The sequence below is a fragment of the Belonocnema kinseyi genome, chromosome 1, assembly GCF_010883055.1.
Source record: "Belonocnema kinseyi isolate 2016_QV_RU_SX_M_011 chromosome 1, B_treatae_v1, whole genome shotgun sequence".
In the NCBI taxonomy this organism is placed as follows: domain Eukaryota; kingdom Metazoa; phylum Arthropoda; class Insecta; order Hymenoptera; family Cynipidae; genus Belonocnema; species Belonocnema kinseyi.
In genome coordinates this window covers 50,564,418-50,571,342 of record NC_046657.1, presented here as the reverse complement: position 1 = coordinate 50,571,342, position 6,925 = coordinate 50,564,418, and positions in this window count along the sequence as shown.

Genomic DNA, 6,925 nt, shown 5'->3' with positions numbered 1-6,925 from the left:
GGGTGCCGCGTTTGCTCACAGTGGACCAAAAACGAATTCGTGTGACAACTTCCCAGCAGAATTTGGCATTATTTTCGCGTAAGCCGACCGAGTTTTTTCGCCTATTCATAACCATGGATGAAACCTGGATCCACTACTACGCTCCTGGGTCAACGCAACATGCAAAACAGTGGGTCCCACCGGGCCAAAGTGCTCCGAAGCGTCCAAAAACGCAACAATGAGTCGGAAAGGTTATGGCATCCGTATTTTGGGATGCACATGGCATAATATTCGTGGACTATTTTGAAAAAGGTAAAACCATAACCGGAGCATACTATTCATCATTATTGGACCGATTGAAAATCGAAATCGCCGAAAAACGACCGCATTTGAAGATGAAAAAACCGCTTTATCATCACGACAATGCGTCTGTTCATTCATGCTTAGTTGCACAAGCAAAATTGCATGAAATCGGCTTCGAATTGGTTCCTCTGCCACCGTGTTCATCAGACCTGGCCCCCAGCGACTATTACTTGTTCCCTAACCTGAAGAGATGGCTCACCGGCAAGCGTTTTTACTCAAATGAGGAGCTCATAGCTGAAACTGAGGCGTATGTTGGAGACCTTCCGATCGAGTACTTTTCGGACGGTATCAAAAAATTAGAAAATCGTTGGACTCGCTGTATCGACCTAAAAGGAGAGTATGTTGAAAAATGAAACCGACTTTGGCCAAAAAAACGTCCCAGTGTTTCATTTTTCAGGGACTTATCAGACTGCCTAGTATCTAGCCGGCCTCGCGCTATAGTCACTAGGAAATACGAGCTAGAACCAGGCTGAGGGCCCTCAGCCTGGCCCAAACATGGACACTGTAAGTAACTTATCGATTTCTACACGGCTAGTTATTTCGATAACGTAATTGGGTACTTTCAGAGTAGATAATTAAGAAATCCCGCTCATATGATCACGTGATCAAGTGTAAAATACATTCACAGAAAACTAAGGACGTAATATACGTAGTAACAAACATGTCGAAAACCATGTAACATACGTGATGTATTATACGTGCCCATCCCTGATATGATAAAATCCAAAAAAAAAATTTTTTTAATTGAAAAATTTGAAAAATTAGTAATGGTGATAAAGTTTTTGAAAATAAGTAAAATTTTTGACACTTTTAAAATTGAAAAATGGTAAAATTTTGGAAAATTGGTTAAAAAATTTTGGTGAATTTTTAGGGTACAAGTCAACCCTCTCATGACGGATTTCCCCCCACTTTAAATTGCCGATAATTTCTGTCATGGCGGACCCCGCACTCCAGATTTCCGATAATATCTGTCATTGCGGACCCCCAACTCCAAATTTCCCATAGAACTTGTCACGGCGGATTAACCCCAATCCAAATTTACTAAACTGGTCTGATTCTTTGATAAAAATTAAAACTTTTGTTGAAAATCCATATTTTTGCCTCTAGCAATCAATAATTTTATTTAAATTGTCTTTTTTAACTAAAAACCTCTCCTAGAAATTAGTTTTTTATTTAAACTCTTTTTTTTGTAAATAAAATGAACGGGGATAACGCTCTACATAGAGGCAGGAGCCAGGAAAATAAGGTAAAAGTATTTGTTTTTTACACAAGTCATCTTTAAAATTTCAACAGTCATTGTTCCGAATAAAGGTAACATGTTAAAAATCAGTTTCGTGAAATATTAAATAAATTCATTTTCCTAGTCCCTGACAAAGGATGGAGTAGAAGAACAAAATTCCTTGAAAATATTAATGTTATTTTTGTCTTTCTAAAATCATAATTTATGACAAATAATCCGAAGTTACCTACATTAAGGACGATTACACGCAGAATATAATAATTTTTTCAACGATTAAAAAAATACATATTTTTTTATCTATATTTTAGACTATGTTCTAAGTAGGTCACTCCGTTAGTGGTCAGACACTAAACGTCGGTATTGTATTCTAAATTTTTATTTTATATCAAAAGTATTTTTCTCTTAAATCAAAGAAAATAAATAATATTTCCACTATTAACGAATAACAGGCCACTGACCTGGTGAACTGCGAAAAATTAACCTTGACTGTTGACGGTGAAAACGCCTTACAGAATAAAGATCTTTCTCTAAAAAATTAGGGTAGCACGAAAATCTTGAAAGCATTTTTGACGCCTTTCCTCAATTCCCATTGGGTAATTTCAAGAACTGTAAGCAATGTTGCCAAATACACAAATGTGATTTAGATTTCCGTTTCAGTTGAAAATTTTATCATTACACTTTTAGTAAAAATAACTTATTTTCAACAAAGAAAAAAGACATTTCCGACAGATAAGTTGAATTTTCAACCAAACTGATGAAACTTTCATAAAAAAAATTTTAAAGAAAAAGGTCATAATTACTAAAAATGAACTATTTAGTTGAAAATTCATTTTTTGTTTGTTGAATCACTTATTTGAAAAAAATCAACGGTTGTTTTGCCCCCGAAAATCAATTTTTTCAGCTAAGGATTTAGCAATTCTATTTTTTGTTGGAAATTTCCTATTTTTTGTTGTTGAGAATTTTACATTTATTTAAATATCTATTTATTTGTTAGAAAATTCGTCTGTTCTAATTAAAAATTTGATAGTTTTTTTTAAACTATAACAATTTCATCGAAAAGTATTCCTTCTTTATTGAAAGTACTACTGCTTTCTTAAAAAGTGATCATTTATGAGTTGTTAATTTAAATATTTGGATAGAAAATTCAACTATAGGCTGGATATTGAACATTATTTTTAAATATGTTGAATTTTTACTTCAAAATTTAATAATGGGCATAAATTCTTCTTCATTTTTGACTGACAAATCTATCTTGGTTCCTTTGTTATTTGAAGACCCATATCTTTTGTTGAAAATTTGAATATTTGTTTGAAAAATGTTTGTTGTTTTTTGTTATAAATTAATGTTTTGATTGAAGAATTAAGTATTACAATTTTAGTTCAAAATTGAGGATTTGTATTGGAAAATTCAACCATGTGGTAGAAAACAAATTTTAGTAGATTGTAAATTCCTATTTCTTATTTTTTAAAAATCATCTTGTGGACTGAAAATCAACTGGTTGGTTAAAAGTTATACAACTTTTAAATTTAACTTTTTCATTTAGAGATATGCTTCTTTGGTTAAAAATTATCTACTTTTCTGACAATTTTCTTGTTTAAAATTGATGTATTTTATTGTAAATCAAACATATTCGTGAAAAATTCGTCTTTTGGATAGAAAATTTACCTGCTTGGTTAAAGTTGAGCTACTTGGCTAAAATTTAATTTTTTGAGTTAAAAATTCGACTCTTTGGTTGAAGATCTGACCATTTTTCGATTCGCTTTTCTTCATAAAAATTATTTTTTAAATTAAGAATCAAAATATTCCATTTTTTATGGGAAATTCAACATTTTTTAGTTTCATTTACTAGATTGAAATTTAACTCTTTTTGTAGAAAATTGATCTTTTTCGGTTAGAAATGCAAATTTTAGTTTAAAAACTAATCTGTTTTAATTTAATATTCAACTGCTTTACTGAAAATTTGTCTATTTTACGAATTCTACTCTTTTTTATTTAAAATTAAAGTCTGTTCTTGTATGAAATATCACCTATTCAATTTTTGGTGGAAAATTTATTCTTTGGTTGAAAATTCAACTAACCCATATAAAGTTCATATACATTACTAAAAATTCACTGTTTTGACTGCAGATTAATCAATTTTGTTAAAATTTGGTGGAAGATTGATAATTTTAATTTAAAATTGGTCTTTTATGGTAAGCATTTGAATTTTTTTTGTGAAAATGTAACTGCTGGAAATTAACTCTTTTCGGTTGTGGATTGAAGTATTTTGTTGCGATTTTTTCCATGAGTTTAGAAGTTTTTTTTAATAAAAAATATTTTTGTTAATTGAAATATAGAATATGCAGAACATTTTTTGTTAAGAATGAATATTTATTAGTTAAAATTTAAAATGAGGCCGAGACTCTAAACCCTCCATGCTTTTGTCAGTCACGTCCTGTTGTTCCAATTGCCACAATAAATAAAAATTGTCCTCATTACTTTGAAAAAAAGAAAAAATTCTTCATCATGCCTAAAGCCGAGTGGTATAGGGACTAGTATATATATACACTGAAATATTTTTTAAAATATTCATTCGTTTCGGAAAATATCATCACAGTTATCTCAGAGTAAAAAATTCATAAAACGTTCGAAATTCTGTAAAAGCTCGAAATTCCGAAAAAGATTAAAAATCTACAAGGAAATGAGGTGCAGGTTTGATATTTCAATTTTGGTGTTGGCGCTTTTTCCAGAACTTTTCAGTAAGTATCTATTTTGTTGAAAAACTCGCTTTTCTATAACCGAAAATTAATTTTTGTAAACCAAAATTTCTATTTTCCTTTTTTGTAAAAAGTATAGTATTTTTTCTGACTGCGGTCAAATGGCCAGTGGTGACCTCTAGTCAGAAACTCTCCACACTTCTTATTCAATATTACACAGGCCTCCACAAATAACACCCACCACTATTATTCCATTCTTGGTTAGAAATTCAACTTTTTGTTGAAAATTCCTAATTGTGCTTTTAGCATACAAAAATGTCATTGAAATTTTCTTTCTTCGCTGAAAACGTCTCTTTCTTAGCAATGAGTTTTTTTATTTGCAGTCTTATTTTTGAAAATAAAATTTTAACTATTCCATTTTTGGTATAGAATTTATAATTTTTAGTTCAAAATTCAACCATTTGATGAAAATCCACGTATATCTTGAAAAAATGGTTAAAATTTTCTTTTATAAAATGTTCATAATATTGGTTAAAAACTCACCTTAGAACCTTTCAATTTCGTTTCGGCAATTTACCAAATTCGAAATAATTTTTAAATTCGCTTAAAAATGAATGATTTGTTGAGCAAAGAAATCATTTAACATTTTCTCAGAAATGTTATAATTTTCAAAAATAATTAAATGGTTTCGTACAAACATTTACATCACGTTAAAAATTTTTTTAGTTATTCTTGAAATTTCAGAAAACTTCTGAACCCTTTAAATATCTTTAAAAATAATTCGAATTTTTCCTTAAAATTAAAAAAAAATGCTGTAAAATCATAAAAACTGCATTAAAATTTTGCAGTTTTTTTAAAGATTGTATGAAATCATTTAAAGTGTTTTTGAACTCTTCTAAAATAATCTCTTAAAATGTATTTTTTAACATAAAAAATTATTTGAAATTTTTACAGAATTCATATGGAATTTTGTTATCATAAATTTAAAAAAATTTTAATTAAGATTAGGCATTCAAAAATAAATGAATTTACACCTGGATACATATGAAGTGAAAAAGAAATTGTTTCTAAAAAAAAAATATGATAATTTTCTTACTTTTGTACTTTAATTTTTTTTCGCACGTCCTTTTTTCAGATCTTTAATTTTTTTTATTTTCAATCCTATTTTTTACGATTAATAAAAATATACTCGCCCTATCAAGAAATTATTCGTGAAAATTTGGGTACACTTTTGTTTGCAAAATTTCCTTTTTTCTTCAAAATTTTACTATTTCGCAACATTAAAAAAAATTAGTTTATTAACTTCAAATTCAGCTATTCTATTATTTGTAGAAAATTCATCTGTTTCGTTAGAAACCCATCTTTTTTTATCTAAACTTTTACTATTTCGTTAAAAATTTATTTTCTAAAAAAATTTTTATATTGAACTAAAAATTAGGCTATTGTATTTTCTGGTGTAAAATTTTTTTTAATTTAAAATTTATCCGTGTCCCTTGATGTTTGTCTTTTTTTGATTGAAAATTAATTTTTGTGACTAGAAATTGAAATATTCCATTTTTCGTCGAAATCTATTTTTGATGATAAAAATTTAATCATTTTAACAGAAATTCATTTGTTGGCTGAAAAATTTAACTACTTCGTTAACCATTTATTTTGTTTGATTAAAAACTCATTTCTCTAACTCAAAATGAAACTAATATATTTTTTAAAAAAATGTATCTCATTTTTTAAAATTTAATTATTTGGTTTAAAACTCATATATTTTGTTGGAAAGTATTCTGTTTTATAGACTTGATTAAACAGTCATTTTTTTATTTTAATTAAAAATGTTACTATTTTTTCAATCGTTTTTTAGCGAAAAATTAATAATTTTACTTTTAAATATTACCTCCATTCTAATTCTGGTTCAAAATCGATCGACTTTGGTTAAAAAACGAAATGTTTTGTAGAAAAAATTAATTTTCTTTTGTTCTAAGGTTAAACAAAAATTTTCTAATTATAGTTATTCCATTTTGGGTTGTAAATTGATCATTTTTAGTTAAAAATTCAATTAGTTAGTTGAAAACTTTACATTTTCTGAAATATGTATTTATTTTTTCGAACATTTTTCTGATTTAGTTAAATATTGAATAATTTTGTTAAAAATTTAACTATTCAGTTGAAAATGCATATTTTCTTTGATCAAAAATTTATCATTTCGCTTAAAATTTCATTATTTGGGTTTAGGATTCAAGTATAATATTTTATTGAAAATTCATTCGTTTTTGTAAAAATTAATCTTTTATTAAAAATGCAGCTATTTCATTTTTGCCGAGAAATTAATTTTCCTCAGTTTAAAATTCACTTAGTTTGGAAAATAAATTATCATAGTAGAAAATGCACATTTAGGGATTTCAAATTCAATATTTTTTCAAAAATTCATCTCTAGGACTTTAAAAATAAACATTTTGGATTCGATATTTTGTTCTTTATTTTTGTTCTTTATGAACTGAGAAATCCTTCCCAGTAGAAAATGCAACACTCCTATTCAATATTCTTCTTTTTAGTTCAATTTAACAGTTTTTTGTTGAAAACGGACAAACTTTTTTCTGTAAATATCAATTAAATCACTTTTTTTCTGTAATTTTTTTTCATTAAAGATTCATCA